Raw genomic sequence first — 17,502 nt, forward strand, 5'->3', positions numbered from 1 at the left:
TGACGGTTAGTGGCGTTCTGTTATTTTCTTTGTTAGGCCTGTCCTGTAGTAGGTGACTTCTGGGAACTCTTCTGGCTCTATCAATCTGTTTCTTCTCTTCCACAGGTGGGTATTGTAGTTGTAAGAACGCTTGATAGAGATCTTGTAGGTGTTTGTCTCTGTCTGAGGGGTTGGAGCAAATGCGGTTGTATCGCAGAGCTTGGCTGTAGACGATGGATCGTGTGGTGTGGTCAGGGTGAAAGCTGGAGGCATGTAGGTAGGAATAGCAGTCAGTAGGTTTCCGGTATAGGGTGGTGTTTATATGACCATTGTTTATTAGCACTGTAGTGTCCAGGAAGTGGATCTCTTGTGTGGACTGGTCCAGACTAAGGTTGATGGTGGGATGGAAATTGTTGAAATCATGGTGGAATTCCTCAAGGGCTTCTTTTCCATGGGTCCAGATAATGAAGATGTCATCACTATAGCACAAGTAGAGTAGGCGCATTAGGGGACGAGAGCTGAGGAAGCGTTGTTCTAAATCAGCCATAAAAATGTTGGCATACTGTGGGGCCATGCGGGTACCCATAGCAGTGCCGCTGATCTGAAGGTATACTTTGTCTCCAAATGTGAAATAGTTATGGGTGAGGACAAAGTCACAAAGTTCAGCCACCAGGTTAGCAGTGACATTATCGGGGATAGTGTTCTTGATGGCTTGTAGTCCATCTTTGTGTGGAATGTTGGTGTAGAGGACTTCTACATCCATAGTGGCCAGGATGGTGTTATCAGGAAGATCACTGATGGATTGTAGTTTCCTCAGGAAGTCAGTGGTGTCTCAAAGGTAGCTGGGAGTGCTGGTAGCGTAGGGCCTGAGGAGGGACTCTACATAGCCAGACAATCCTACTGTCAGGGTGCCAATGCCTGAGATGATGGGGCGCCCAGGATTTCCAGGTTTATGGATCTTCGGTAGTAGATAGAATATCCCAGGTCGGGGTTCCAGGGGTGTGTCTGTGCGGATTTGATCTTGTGCTTTTTCAGGAAGTTTCTTGAGCATATGCTGTAGTTGTTTTTGGTAACTCTCAGTGGGATCAGAGGGTAATGGCTTGTAGAAAGTGGTGTTGGAGAGCTGCCGAGCAGCCTCTTGTTCATATTCCGACCTATTCATGATGACAACAGCACCTCCTTTGTCAGCCTTTTTGATTATGATGTCAGAGTTGTTTCTGAGGCTGTGGATGGCATTGTGTTCTGCATGGCTGAGGTTATGGGGCAAGTGATGCTGCTTTTCCACAATTTCAGCCCGTGCACGTAGGCGGAAGCACTCTATGTAGAAGTCCAGTCTGCTGTGGGGAGAGTGGTCGCTTTGGATGGGCTGTTACCAGCAGGAGAGTGAGTTTGTGTGTGTGTGTTTTGGGGAGGGGGGTGAGAAAACCTGGATTTGTGCTGGAAATGGCCCACCTTGATTATCATGCACATTGTAGGGAGAGTGATCACTTTAGATAAGCTATTACCAGCAGGAGAGTGGGGTGGGAGGAGGTATTGTTTCATGGTCTCTGTGTATATAATGTCTTCTGCAGTTTCCACAGTATGCATCCGATGAAGTGAGCTGTAGCTCACGAAACCTTATGCTCAAATAAATTGGTTAGTCTCTAAGGTGCCACAAGTCCTCCTTTTCTTTTTGTGGATACAGACTAACACAGCTGCTACTCTGAAACCAGCTATTTAACAGTGGCTCTTGGACCATATGACAGAAGTATCTTCTTATTTCCAGATCTGAGACTATGTATACACAAGGAACAGGGTTGTCTTAGAAGCAGGCCTCCTAATAGGAATCAGAGACATTGTTGCTATATTCTGGTTAAAATGCAGATCCATCTCATAATGGAAAACTATACTTATTTTGGCAAAGCAACCCTAGTCAGCTAGTGATCCCAAACTGGAATGAATGCAAGTACAGATTTCAGGCCCTGCAAGCTAAACCCATTACTCTAACAAAGTTTATTAGACTCTTCTGAAATTTATGAATCTGTGTATGGTTATTCATATTTATGAATATATTAATTAACAAAATTGGGATGTTTAATGTGAGTTGGTTTATTCCTCTGCGTGGGAATTATAAAACAATTAGAAGAGAAACAAGAGCTGCATATTAGGGGACAGTATTTTCACCCAAAAGTTCAAACTTGTCCTAACAAATGCTAAATCCATGATGAAAATCCCAGCCATCTGGAAAATTATAACTGTATCAGTGAACTTCTAAAACTGTGTTTGTTCAAATCTGAGCCGGTCGCTGGGAACAGGCCAAAGATGTAAAAGCTATAATGTGTCAAATTCTGGGGCCACACAGGATGCAAATGAGAAATGAACTTGTTCCAAAGTGCTTTCTTACTATAACCCCCCTGAATAAGCAGCAACAGCGAGGCCATGATGTCCGATCACAATCCTAATATTGCATGGATATCCTGAAATCTTACATCAAAGATTGTTTATTAAGTGGATTATTTTTATTACCCCATTGTACTCCTGCTCTTCCCAATTTCCTTCCTGTATTGTCCGCTGTAATCCTCAATTGTTGGCTTTGTCATATTATGAAACACACACAAAATCAAAAATCACTTGATACGTCAGTACTCAAGGAAGAACGAGTGTGTGATCTCACTGCTTGTTCAAGACGTCCTTTTTTTTTTTCCCGTCCAGATTTGAGGCATACGTTCCTCTGATTCCAACAATGTGATCTTATCACAGGTATTTGGCTTGCGTTCTACACTTTCATTTTTATTGTGTGGGGTCTGAGCCTCTGATGCAAACAGTCTGCCAAACATCCTCCCTCAACTGCACATGATTTCCCTCCCCCTCTTCAAACTCCTCCATGCAGTGCACTCTAGAGTCACCCTGGCTCCAGCCAGCTCCCATTGTTTTCATGTCAAGGGCGTGAGAAGGATCTTTTTGCCAGAGCAGCAGTTTAAAGAGTAGGCCTTGAAAACATACTCGCTGTTTGCAGAAGAGCAGCTATCCGGCTCTTCACAAGGCCAGAGATGAGGAACAGTTCTTTGTGGTTTAAAAAAAGAGATGGGCAAATGGAATTAAATGATAGGGCCAATGTTATAAACACACACACACACACACACACACCCCAATTACAGAACTACGTGGAGACACCAAAACCAAAGTCTTTTCTGGAATGGCACAAAAAGAGGTATTGCCATAGCAGATTAGACTACAGCTCCAAGTTGGCTGGTGTGCTGACTCCAGTAGAGGTCAATACCTGATGCTTCAGAGAAATTGAGTGTTTGGGGGTGACAGAGGTAGATAATAAATTTAACCAATTGTGCAGTGTCGAACACAGGGTATGAGAAGTTTCTCCCTGACCCATGCAGGTGAGCTTTAGTATTAATCTCTTAGCTTGCTTAGGCAGAAATGTTACTACAGGTCCTAACATTGTCCAATCCTTTAAAAATAAATCCATCCACAGGATTTCTCATTTGTCTAAATCTTCTGAGACAGCAAATTCCAGAATTTGATTGTGTGTTCGGAAAGGAAGTATATCCTTTGATTTGCTCTAAATTTACTACACTAGCTTCATTGAACACATCCTTGTTTTTTGCATTATACTACAGGAAAAAACACCAGGAAATGATAATTTTTCACTCTCTCCATATTTTTTTTGTTACTACTCTCCTTCATAGTTTTAAATGCCCCAATTCCATCTCCTTTAGCTCTTCTCCTTTTCTTTCTCTCATTATGTGTAAATCCTACCATCCTTCTATAACAAGTCCTATCAGCTCTTTAACTTTTCCAATCACTACTAATTTTTTCTTAAGAGGTGACCAAAACAGGACACAATATTCCAGGCTATCATGAGTCTATACAATGTCACTTTATATTTTCTAGCTTAATTTTTATCCCCCTTTTAATGCAAGCGTCTTAGTAGCATTGTTAATGGCTGCTATGCCCTTCACAAACATCTTCCTTGAGATATCCACGGTGATCCCAAGATCTTTTCCTTCATGCAGTCTTGGAGCCTGTCAAGTGTCCATGGGAAGTCCAGACTATTTTGCCAATATGAATTATCTTGCCCTGTTCTAAGTTAAGTTGAATCTCCATTGTGTTACTCACTCCAAAAAGACGTCTACATCCGAGTTCTCACAATTCTGCACACATATTACTGACCAAAACACTTTTGTGTTACTAACTCACTTCACTAAGGGCTCCATCCAAAGCTCACTGAGATCAATGGGATTCTTTCCACTGACTTCATGAGTTTTGGATCAGATCTCAACCCACATTCTGCTCCCTCCTCTAAACCAGCAGCTCTCAACCTTTTCAGACGACTGTATCCACAAGTTACACCTCATTTAAAACTACTTGCTTACAAAATCAGACATAAAAATACAAAAAAGTTCACAGCACACTATGACTGAAAACTGCTTGCTTTCTCATTTTTACCATATAATTATAAAATAAATCAATTGGAATATAAATATTGTACTTGCATTTCAGTAGATAGTATATAGAATAGTATAAACAAGTCATTGTATGACATTTTAGTTTTCACTGACAGCATAAGTGCTTTTTATGTAGCCTGTTGTAAAACTAGGCAAATATCTAGATGAGTTGAGGTACCCCTGGAAGACCTCTACGTACCCCTGGTTGAAAACCATTGCTCCAAATCATTAGCAAACGTATTACACACTTATTCTGTCACGAGTGACTCACTGCCAATCCACTGTTACAACTACCAACACACTACAAACTTCACTCTACTTTGAGGAGCTGCCATTAATGATTTATTGTATTGTTTTGTAGAGTACCCAGTGGCATAGGAAATATCTATGGTTCTGAATCTACCTCTTAGCCAAGATGTAATCCATGCCAAGACTTGACCCCTTACCCTGTGATTATTTATTTTCCTTGAAGTTTCTTATAAGGGACGTCACCAAAGTTTCTGAAAGTCTAAATATATCATGTCTGCCAAGACACCACTATCTATTGCACTGACTTTTTCAAAGCATTCTAACAGGGTAGAAAGACACAATGGATCTTCCCTTACAAAAGCCACACTAACTTGGCCTTATTAGGGTATACATGGCCAAATGTTGCACTTTCCTCTCCTTAATTACAAGCACAATAGTCTCAAAGAGAAGCATAAAGCAGTAGTGGGCAACCTGCGGCCCGCAGGCTGCACACAACCCATCAGAGTAATCTGCCGGCGGGCCACAAGACAGTTTGTTTACATTGACCATCTGCAGGCACAGCTGCCCGCAGCTCCCAGTAGCTGTGGTTCACCGTTCCCGGCCAATGGAAGCTGCAGGAAGCAGTGGCAGACAGTCCATATAAACAAACTGTCTTGCAGCCCACCAGCAGATTACTTTGATGGGCTGCGTGCGGCCCGTGGGCCGCAGATTGCCCACCACTGGTATAGAGTCACCAATCTGAAATAGGCTCCCTCTGATTAGTTTTTGGCAGTTTGGAAAGTCACTAATGTCACATTCAGAAACTCACTTTCTGAAGAAAGTCACTTTCAGAAACTCTTGCTGTTTTTACAGCTATTTCATATATATTACACTTGGGGCCTGATCCAGAACCCAGTGTAAAAAACAAATCAATGGGCATCTTTCAGCCAACTTCACTAGGCTTTGGATTGGCCCATTCGGAGTATATTAGTATTTTTTCTGTTGCACAATTTATTTCAGAATTCTTAAATGAATACTGGTACCTGAAAGACCTGGCAATTTACTGAGCTTCAGTTTCTCAAGTGGCTCTATAGCTTCCCCCTCAGACACATCCATCTCTGTTAAAGAGACAGACTGGTTAAAAATTGTATTTTTAAATGTCAACATGTCCTTTAGAGAGACAAAGTGAGTGAGGGAATACCTGGTTTTGGACCCACTGCTCTTGGTGAGAGAGACAAGTGAGCACTCTACATCTGACCTATCAGTCCTCATCCTCCAATGAAACCCGAGCAACACTTTTGTCATAAATATAAAGGGAAGGGTAAACCCCTTTGAAATCCCTCCTGGCCAGGGGAAAGCTCCTCTCACCTGTAAGGGGTTAAGAAGCTAAAGGTAACCTCGCTGGCACCTGACCAAAATGACCAATGAGGAGACAAGATACTTTCAAAAGCTGGGAGGAGGGAGAGAAACAAAGGGTCTGTGTGTCTGTCTATATGCTGGTTTCTGCAGGGGATAGACCAGGAATGGAGTCTTAGAACTTTTAGTAAGTAATCTAGCTAGGTATGTGTTAGATTATGATTTCTTTAAATGGCTGAGAAAAGAATTGTGCTGAATAGAGTAACTATTTCTGTCTGTGTATCTTTTTTGTAACTTAAGGTTTTGCCTAGAGGGGTTCTCTATGTTTTTGAATCTAAATTACCCTGTAAGATATCTACCATCCTGATTTTACAGGGGGGATTTCTTTATTTCTATTTACTTCTATTTTTATTAAAAGTCTTCTTGTAAGAAAACTGAATGCTTTTTCATTGTTCTCAGATCCAAGGGTTTGGGTCTGTAGTCACCTAGGCAAATTGGTGAGGCTTTTTACCAAACCTTGTCCAGGAAGTGGGGTGCAAGGTTTTGGGAAGTATTTTGGGGGGAAAGACGCGTCCAAACAGCTCTTCCCCAGTAACCAGTATTAGTTTGGTGGTGGTAGCGGCCAATCCAAGGACAACAGGTGGAATATTTTGTACCTTGGGGAAGTTTTGACCTAAGCTGGTAAAGATAAGCTTAGGAGGTTTTTCATGCAGGTCCCCACATCTGTACCCTAGAGTTCAGAGTAGGGGAGGAACCTTGACAACTTTCAAAAGACAACCTTGGAAGCTTAAATTCATGACTTGGCTGGGTGCTAACCCACCCACCCCCCGGACTCAACAGAGGCACTGGTTTTATGGCTTAGTCCAACAATCTGTAACCTGAGCTCTTAAAAAAGCAGGCCAGGACTGGACACGGGCAAGTAGGAGGGAAAGATGGCTGCAGAATTTGCTCTCAGCGCCACAGCAGCATAGCGCCACCTGATCTGCTCTTCCCACAGCACTTCTGGGGTGGCTCGTGGGAAAGGGCATGGAGTTAGCATCCCCTGTGCACTGGCGGCAGCAGCTGCCGCACTCAGGACAGAGAGAGCATGCCTGTTGCCTCAGTCCCAGCCCTAGAGAGGGCTAAACATGTTAATAAGAAGAGCCATTTGTGGACGGGCAGGCAAACAATTTTATGTCACCTCACCCCAAGCACACCTGATTCATAGTTACCAGCCTTCCAGCACCTATGCATGGGACATTTCTCAAATGGAAGGTGGTCATGGATTCCTCTTCCCTACAGTACCCCGAGCAACAGGAACAGGGTGAGATTTAGGAGCCTATTCACCCTGTCCACCATTCACAAGATCACATAAGGATTTGGGGGAGCATCAGTGATAGGAATACACATTTATTTTTAAAATAAAATCCCCAATAGAATGTTTTTTTTAAATCATGCACATATTTCTGTACAGTTTTCCAAAATTATGAAGAAACTTACATTGGGGATTAAAATTTAACTTGATTATGTTCCAATGGCTGCTAATTTTCTGGAAAAGTCCTCTTAGAAGAGGATTTTCTTCATAGTCCTCCCCAATAAAATCCAATATGCATAGTAACTATAGAGCTTGATCATGTGAGAGCCCTATGCTCAGAGTGGCTACGTGATCCAATCACAATTAACTCTTTTCCTATCTCACATAATTCCAAGTTATACTTCCTCTCTGTAAAGAGGAACAGGATGGCGGAAGGTGGGTTTGCACTTCTTTGTATTCTAAACCCACTTCCTGGCATGGGTTAGAGCAGCCTCAAGGCTGTTCTAACTTATGCTCAGCAGGAACACAAATTTCACAGCTGAGAGTAACTGTAGCACAGCAATGCTCTAGCCATGACTCTCGCATGTGTCCTAAGCCAAAGGCTGTGATTGGGCAGCACAGAAATAGTTTGCCAGCTGTACCTGAGCCAGACAACCCCATTTCACACAGTTTGTTGCCCAGGGGCTTGTTCTGCCAGATTTACAGTCTCTTTCGGCCACTGGAATTGCATGAAAGGGCTAGTATACAAGATAGAGGGTAAAGCCTGTGCGCCTGATTGGCTCTCTCTCCTGATATAGAAAACATACCTAGCTGCCGTGCTTTAGCTGCATCTTACCCAATACTGTTGCCATGCTACTTTCATTGCTCAGAGAGGATTTAGCCTCTGAAAGAGATGCTTTTTAGCCCTAATAAGCTTGTGTACTTCTCTGCTTAATCATGCTCATTTTACTTTTTCTTCTTTTGCTCAGAGGCACACCAGCTTCCTGGGCCTCTAGTACAGTGTTCTGAAAAGCCTGCATGTTGGTTAGGTTCTTATAGCCTTTACTTCACCCTACTGCTAACCATTTTCCTCAGTTTTAAAATCTGCCCCTTGAAAAATCTATTGATGTTGTTTCAGAGTAACAGCCGTGTTAAGTCTGTATTCGCAAAAAGAAAAGGAGTGCTTGTGGCACCTTAGAGACTAATTTAGATTGGTTAGTCTCTAAGGTGCCACAAGTACTCCTTTTCTTATTGATGTTGTGTTACACCCCTTAGAAAAGTCAGCCTATCACAATACTCATCTCTATCATCATTATTATTTAGTGACACGTTTCAGAGTAGCAGCCATGTTAGTTTGTATTTGCAAAAAGAAAAGGAGTACTTGTGGCACCTTAGAGGCTAACCATTTATTTGAGCATAAGCTTTCGTGAGCTACAGCTCACTCCATCAGATGCATTCAGTGGAAAATACAGTAGGGAGATTTATATACACGCAGAACATGAAAAAATGGGTGTTATCATACACACTGTAAGAAAAGTGATCACTTAAGATGAGCTATTACCAGCAGGAGAGCTGAGGGTGGGGGGGAGGAAAAAAACCTTTTGCAGTGATAATCAAGGTGGGCCATTTCCAGCAGTTAACAAGAACATCTGAGGAACAGTGCGGGGGGGGGGGGAATAAACATGGGGAAATAGTTTTACTTTGTGTAATGACCCATTCACTCCCAGTCTCTATTCAAGCCTAAGTTAACTGTATCCAGTTTGCAAATTAATTCCAATTCAGCAGTCTCTCATTGGAGTCTGTTTCTGAAGTCTTTTTGTTGTAATATTTTGAATTTTAGGTCTGTAATCGAGTGACTAGAGAGATTGAAGTGTTCTCCCACTGGTTTATGAATGTTCTAATTCTTGACGTCTGATTTGTGTCCATTTATTCTTTTACGTAGAGACTGTCCAGTTTGACCAATGTACATGGCAGAGGGGCATTGCTGGCACATGATGGCATATAACACATTGGTAGATATGCAGGTGAATGAGCCTCTGATAGTGTGGCTGATGTGATTAGGCCCTATGATGGTATCCCCTGAATAGATATGTGGACACAGTTGGCATCGGGCTTTGTTGCAAGGATAAGTTCCTGGGTTAGTGGTTCTGTTGTGAAGTGTGTGGTTGCTGGTGAGTATTTGCTTCAGGTTGAGGGGCTGTCTGTAGGCAAGGAGTGGCCTGTCTCCCAAGATTTGTGAGAGTGGTGGGTCGTCCTTCAGGATAGGTTGTAGATCCTTGATGATGCGTTGGAGAGGTTTTAGTTGGGGGCTGAAGGTGATGGCTAGTGGCGTTCTATTATTTTCTTTGTTGGGCCTGTCCTGTAGTTGGTAACTTCTGGGTACTCTTCTGGCTCTTTCAATCTGTTTCTTCACTTCAGCAGGTGGGTATTGTAGTTGTAAGAATGCTTGATAGAGATCTTGTAGGTGTTTGTGTCTGTCTGAGGGGTTGGAGCAAATGTGGTTGTATCGTAGAGCTTGGCTGTAGACAATGGATTGTTTGGTGTGGTCTGGGTGAAAGCTGGAGGCATGTAGGTAGGAATAGCGGTCAGTAGGTTTCCGGTATAGGATGGTGTTTATGTGACCATCGCTTATTAGCACCGTAGTGTCCAGGAAGTGGATCTCTTGTGTGGACTGGTCCAGGCTAAGGTTGATGGTGGGATGGAAATTGTTGAAATCATGGTGGAATTCCTCAAGGGCTTCTTTTCCATAGGTCCAGATGATGAAGATGTCATCACTATAGCACAAGTAGAGTAGGGGCATTAGGGGACGAGAGCTGAGGAAGCGTTGTTCTAAGTCATAAAAATGTTGGCATACTGTGGGGCCATGCGGGTACCCATAGCAGTGCCGCTGATTTGGAGGTATACATTGTCCCCAAATGTGAAATAGTTATGGGTGAGGACAAAGTCACAAAGTTCAGCCACCAGGTTTGCCGTGACATTATCGGGGATACTGTTCCTGACGGCTTGTAGTCCATCCTTGTGTGGAATGTTGGTGTAGAGGGCTTCTACATCCATAGTGGCCAGGATGGTGTTATCAGGAAGATCACCGATGGATTGTAGTTTCCTCAGGAAGTCAGTGGTGTCTCAAAGGTAGCTGGGAGTGCTGGTAGCATAGGGCCTGAGGAGGGACTCTACATAGCCAGACAATCCTGCTGTCAGGGTGCCAATGCCTGAGATGATGGGGAGTCCAGGATTTCCAGGTTTACGGATCTTGGGTAGCAGATAGAATACCCCAGGGTTGGGGTTTCAGGGGTGTGGCTGTGCGATCACAGGCGTCCCATGGAGTTCCTATGTTTACCTCTTGTATGTACTCTGACAACAGCGAGTGAGGCTACTCCCTCAATAAAGTTAAAGCTAGCTCCCCCCATTATATACCTAGTATCAACTCTTCCCAAACTTGTATTGATCTTGGCGCAGTCTCATGCTCTCTCTTTCTATCCCTTGGATATCACATTCATCACATTATACTAAGTGAGGTTTTGGTCTTTCCTCCCCATCTTTTTCACTTTCCTCCTATGTGCACAGGAAGGAGCAGTTGGTGCAGAGTTTGACTTTTGTCGTTTGCCTCTGGATCTTGTCAATTACAAGTTATCTAGCCTTCGGCACAGAGGACTGCTTCAGAGATGGTCCCAACTCTGAATGATTACATTCAGATGCAGCAGATACTCGGACAGCCTTCTCTAACAAGAGAAGGCTAAGCTTCAATTCTCAATGGCCATAGGTGCAGGAAACAAAGAACATTCAGGTCAAGTACAGACTTGAGCAATCCCCTTTCTTCCAGGCACTACAGGCAACAAGAATGGTGGTCAGTGATGGACATCTCGTCTTGGCAACATGCAGACCATTTGAACCGAGACTTCTCGCAGAGACTGGTTTTGTTGATAGCACCAAAGAATAGAGCTGGTCAGCCCATGCCACATGCGGTACAGAATAGAAATTGATCCCAAAAAATCCATTTACCTACACTAACTACAGAACTAATAATATACTGATTACCACTGTCTTCACAAGTGTTGGTTTACTGAAATGTTAATGGTGAACACCTGTTAAAGTGAAAGAAGAGAAAAACTAGGGGTTCCACCTGTAGCTGATGCACTAGGAGGGGCTGAAGTTACACTCCCATATATACCCTCAAGTCTGAATATATAGTGCTGTCAGCAAGCAAAAGTGCAGCTTCAGCCATCATTCCCTTCTAAAGAGTGTTCTTACCTGATGCTCTTGGGCACATGCACATGCACATTATAAGAGTGGAGATCCCCACTGCCAATACTCAAAGGGCAATATAGTATACAATGCTTAGGAACCCATTGTGACAGGTTCGGTCACAGAGACCCCCTTGGGACTGTCACCCGGTGTGCCGAGACAACCTCTGAGCCCATTTTCTCTGCCAGTTTGGGCCTCCAGAACCCTGCCTTGTTGAGCCAGACATGCCAGTCTGCTCCAACGCAGACCCAGGGTCTGAACCACGTGCTCCAAAGCTGCAGACTTAACTGAAAACAGCTTAAGAGGTGCTCCTGTCTCCAGCACCCAGACACTCAGCTCCCCATGGGATCCAAAACCCAAATGAATCGGTTTTACTTTGTATAAAGCTTATACAGGGTAAACTCATAAATTGTACACCCTCTATAACACTGATAGAGAGAGATGCACAGCTGTTTGCTCCTCCGGGTATTACTTACTTACTCTGGGTTAATTAATAAGCAAAAGTGATTTTATTAAGTATAAAAAGTACGATTTAAGTGGTTCCAAGTAATAACAGACAGAACAAAGTAAGTTACCAAGCAAATAAAACAAAACACGCAATTCTAAGCATAATACATTAAGAAATTGATTACAGATAAAATCTCACCCTCAGAGATGTTCCAGTAAGCTTCTTTCACAGACTGGACTCCTTCCTAGTCTGGGGCCAATTCTTTCTCCTGGTACAGTTCTTGTTAGCTCCAGCTCAGGTGGTAACTAGGGGATTTCTCATGACTGGAACCCCCTTTGTTCTGTTCCACCCCCTCTAATACCTTTGGCACAAGGTGGGAATCTTTTGTTTCTCTCTGGGTCCCCACCCATCCTTCCAAATGGAAAAGCACCAGGTTTAAGATGGATTCCAGTACCAGGTGACATGGTTACATGTTCTGTGAGACACCAAACCTTCATTCTTCCTGGCCTGACTCACAGGAAGTCTTGCAAGTAAACAGAGCCATTTACAACCAATTATCCCAGTTGATGGGAGCCATCAAGATTCCAAACCACCATTAATGGCCCACACTTTGCAATAGAACCTGAGAATTATATTTCATATTTCTAGTTTCAGATACAAGAATTATACATTTATACAAATAGGATGACCCCACTCAGTAGATTATAAGCTTTGTAAGGATACCTTACAAGAGACCTTTTTCATGAAGCATATTCCAGTTACATTATATTCACACTCATTAGCATATTTTCATAAAATCATATGGAGTGCAACATCACACCCACACATTAAAACCAAAGAGTTCTGCCTTTAAAAGACAGGATTTTGCATGACATGAAATAAATTGTTGCAAAAAAGATCTTTTTTCCAAAACGCTAAGCTTTGCTGTTCCTATTTTAGAGCAGTGTACAAACACCATCCAAAACCATTAACTTCTTTTTTCCTAAACAACCTTTTTTCCTAAACTTCCTCTTGTGCAGAGACCTTGCATGCCAAGTTTCATTTATTCCCAAAACAAGCAGTTTGCTCGCTCACAGCCTCCTGAAATCAGCCAATATCTGGGCTGCTCCAGAATCATTCCTTTTGCTGTTTTGTAATGTTCCTGACAGCAGTGAGAAAAAATGGCTTGAGTGGGCACATGCAGCAAAAAAAAAAAAAAAAAAAATCTTTGGGCTAAACGTGCAACTTAATAGTAACATTTGTCATTTATTTGTATTATTGTAGCATCTCTGAGCCCCAATCTTGACCAGGACCCCATTGTGCTGGGCACTGTATAACCAGAACAAAACAGACAGCCAGGCTACAAAACGGGCTCCATTGGGAAACAGACAGCCATGTCTACATTGGGATGTTAGCCGCTGGTGCAGCTATGCACACACAAACCCCTTGGTGAAGACAGCGTTTACTGCAGTGTGGCATTAGTTTGTATTGAGGTCAGATACACAGGTTTAAATAGCGTCTCCTCGGTTTTGCACCCCAAAAGCTGCGCCAGTGACTAAAATCCCAGTCCAGACATCTTAAGAAGAAACCAATATAGGTCTAATTTTCGTGAGCACATTTTTAATAGGCCCCACTAATACCCTAGGTTCTGGCTTAGTGATTAACCATAGCTGACCATATTATGAAATTCTTTCAAAACAAAAAGTGAAAGTTTTTCATTAAATCTTTTCCATTTTCTATAAGTAACACTAACTGCCCTGGCCAAATTACTCAAAAGATTCCATAATAGAAACAAGTTACCAAGCAAGACCTTGTTCAGTGTATCATTTTATAACCCGGTATACATCTGTTCTGCACAGCTATTTCATGGAAATTTATACTCCAAAATTAAATCACACACACACAGATGTGGATCAGACTAGTTTAATTAGGATCTGGAATGATACTGAGTATCTCCTACTGCTAAATCACAGTCCGTTACTGTTAAAAAAAGAGATCATGCAGCAAGGCTATTAATTTTAACTACATTGACACCATAACCCTTAAAACATATCATTGACCGCATGAGACTGTAGAGAGAAAGGCCAGCAGCAGAGGGAAAACACTGGAGGGTGGGGCAGAGTCGTCAGAAGAGGGCTGGGGTCTTGTTGGTCAGAGGAAGGGACCTGGAGAAGGGAAGGAGATGGGGATACCTTTGGGGTGTGGGGAACACATCCAATACCTACATAACATTTGGGATTCACCTACTAAGCAATAACACCATGGTCCTCTCTCTTTTACAAATACAATAATCCAATTCCTGAAGGGATAAGATACAAGAATGAAGGCCAAGTAGTGTAGTCACAACACGGGAATCCAATTATTCTTGAGGAAACAAGAGGGGCAAGGATATCATTGCTATCATCATACAAATTAATGCAACAGTGAGGCTAAGAAATTAAGGACATAAAGTCAGGGTTCCATTTAAGAAACATATCAGGGGTGAAAGTAACTTAAAAGGACTTACCAGTACTCTGGAGTCCTGAGCAGGGGGCATGGCCTCGACCAGAAGAGGCATGGCCTCAACCGGAAGAGGCGGGGCGGGGCGGGCCCTTTAAATCAACATTTAAAGGCCACAGGGCTCCGGCTGTAGCTGGGAGCCCCAGGGCCTTTAAATCTCCCCCAGAGCTACCAGCTGCAGAGGCAGCTGGGAGCCCTGGCGCTCAGGGGCAATTTAAAGAGCCCCGGGCTCTGGGCACCGCTACCGCAGTGGAGCTCTGGGCCCTTTAAATCACCGCCGGAGTCCTGCTGCCGCTACCCCAGGGGCTCTGACAGCGGGGCTCGGGGAGGGGGCGCTTTAATCCTTCTACGTATTATTTACTAGCTACTTTTGCTATGTTTGATCACCTGAACATTTTCTAAATTTCCCTATTTTATTTGGATGGTGGGGTTTGTTTGTGGTTTTACAGGTCCCATCCCCAAGCATTATCACTTATGAAAACATGGAGTGCATAAAAGCTGAAATCAATTAAACAAAACCCTCCTGATCTTCAATGGTCCAGTTAAAAATGGAATCCATTCTGATCCAACCCCAATCTTGGCTTTGCAAAATAACCCAAGCAGGAAGGTTTTACAAAACAAAAGCCATCACTTCTGTTTTGCCCATCTACAAGGTTACACAAAAATCTTTATATTGTACAAGATAGATTTGCTTTTTCCAAATATAAATATACACTAATTATGTAGCCCTGAGCTATATTTGTTACAAGCATTGATAGACTGTCCATCATTGTAGTGTCTGGGCACACTTGTGTCTGTGTCTTATACCAATTTTACTGCAAGGCAATCTGAAGATGAGTGACTTGTCCCAGGTCACACGAAAAATTAATGTGGAATGGAACCCAAATGTCCTGATTTGTCAGTCCCCTTTTTTAGGGCCTAATACTGTAGACACCTTATTCATGGGAATAGAAATAAGAAAATCATTGGGACTACTTAGGTGTGTGGCTGTACTACAGGGCCTACAGACAGTAGACCACATCTACTGACATCTGACATTTTGCCATTCTGAGATGTTTTTAATGAAAACAATGTACCAAAAGTTACATATTTCCTGAAATTGTAGACTTTTTCAGACTTATTTATACAAGCTTTTAGGGGTGGGGGTTTTTGGTAGGTGTGTTTTTTTTTTCTTTTTTGAGGGGGATGCATGTGTGGAGGGAAACTAACTATTTTGTCTTGTCCTTTCTTGTGCTGAATTCTTTTTACCAGTTCAATTATATAGGTCACTTTCACGAGACAGGAAAGAGGCATAAATGACAGGTTGCTTCAGCTGATCCTTGTGTCTGCTCTCTAATGCGTCTACTCATCCAGTCACATTTACTATGTATATATGTGACTGGATAAGTAGAAGAGTTAGAGGGCAGACACAAGGATCTGCTGAAATGACGGGTTGCTTATGCCACTTTCTGGTCTACCAAAAGTGAGCTAAATAAGAGAACACCCACCCAATTAATTTAATCTGCATTAAGCGTCTCTTGCACCACCGAAGTCCAGGGAGATTTGTTCTTGCTCGCCGTAAGAGCAGGAGCAGGCCCTAATTTATCTGTGCATTTGGTTTCTTGAAAGGACAGGCATGGTGTTCAGCCTCACAGCATGAAGGAGAACTGCATTATACACATTCACCAATAATTTAATAAACTGAAATGATTTTTAATCCAGACAGAATTAGCATGGACAAAAATAGAATCAGATTAATTAGGTCTGACTGGTTTATAATAGTTTCCCCAGTAGTAGCCCAAGACAGAATCAGAAAGGGACCTGTCTGCATTCACGCAGTGCCATCTGATGGCCACGTCTCCTACCCAAGCTTCAAGGAAACACTGCAGTGATTAATCATAATTTGAGAGTTAAAATAAATATTCAGAGCCAGATTGTGTCTAACCCATATACAGAGATCAAGCATGTCAGGAGGGGAAGGACTGCTTAAGGGGCATTACCTCCTTTGTCTTCCCAAGGCACTGACTCAGATGTAGTACCTATATACTGCTCCCTGCAGCTGCCCCTTGGTGTGCCAGCCACTCTAAATAGGGCTTTTAAAATAGCAGAACCTGAATTTAAAAAAAAATTTAGAAGCATCTGAGACCAATTCAGTGTCTGCAGAGCTCTGAACAGTTTATGTGGTAGATGTAGAGATTCAAATATTTTATATATTACTTGGCAGTTTTCCGACAAGCAATCTCTCTGACGGAAATATCACTGTGGTATATAGCTGCCAGAATACACTGGCCTCACCCTGCAAGACTCTCTCATGTGATTAATCCTTCTGACTTCACTGGATGAGTAAAGGCTGCGGAGTTGGGGCTGGAGTTTGAAGAACATACTTTATACACTCACTCATCACAATAAACTTTCTGCTTCTCCCCACCCGCATCCTTAAATTTTAGTTAGAGCCTTTCAAGTTCCAGCACTATTACCTGGGATTTCTTATGTATTTCTAGGAATAGCTAGTGAACTACTTGCAGGAAAGTCATTGACTAAGCAGGCTGACATCACCACACCAACAGTTTCCAAGAACAGCTGTCAGAACACCACCACCCACCCACCCACACAGAGGTATAGAAGTATTTGTTGATTTATTTCAAATCCATTGGAGCAAACCCTGGCCCTTGCTGCAGCAACTCTGAGCCAGTCTGCGAGTACAAAACAACCACAAAGCCACTTTATCTGGCTGTACAAGGATTCTCCCAGCATAAAGGGGAATCCCTAGCTGATGTAGGGCTGATATAGCTGGCTCTCCATCACTCTCTCATGGCTTCTCCACCATAGAGACTATAGTGGGGAGTAAGGGGACAAGGCTAAAAAAACCCTTGTATTCCAGCATTCTGCCAATGACCAGAACAACCCACTGGGGGATACTCCAGCTGGGCACAAATTAGAGAAGCCCAAAAGCTGCTCTAACTTTAACTGAGGGCTAAATCAGCTTCCAGTCAGGATCAGGAAGACATATGCTCAGGTCCTGAGCCAAGTGATGCTCAGATAGGCCTGAGGATCTAGCCCCTTGTTTCCAGGTTCATAGA

At 42.9% G+C, this 17,502-nt stretch overlaps 1 protein-coding gene across 5 annotated transcripts in view; it reads right to left on the reverse strand.

Annotated features, from left to right (window-relative positions):
* PDE10A (phosphodiesterase 10A) overlaps window positions 1-17,502 on the reverse strand; it is a 574,288-nt gene that overhangs the window by 354,931 nt on the left and 201,855 nt on the right. The gene's annotated exons all lie outside the window — the stretch shown is intronic.

This window comes from Lepidochelys kempii, chromosome 3 (genome assembly GCF_965140265.1).
Source record: "Lepidochelys kempii isolate rLepKem1 chromosome 3, rLepKem1.hap2, whole genome shotgun sequence".
Classification (NCBI taxonomy): Eukaryota; Metazoa; Chordata; order Testudines; family Cheloniidae; genus Lepidochelys; species Lepidochelys kempii.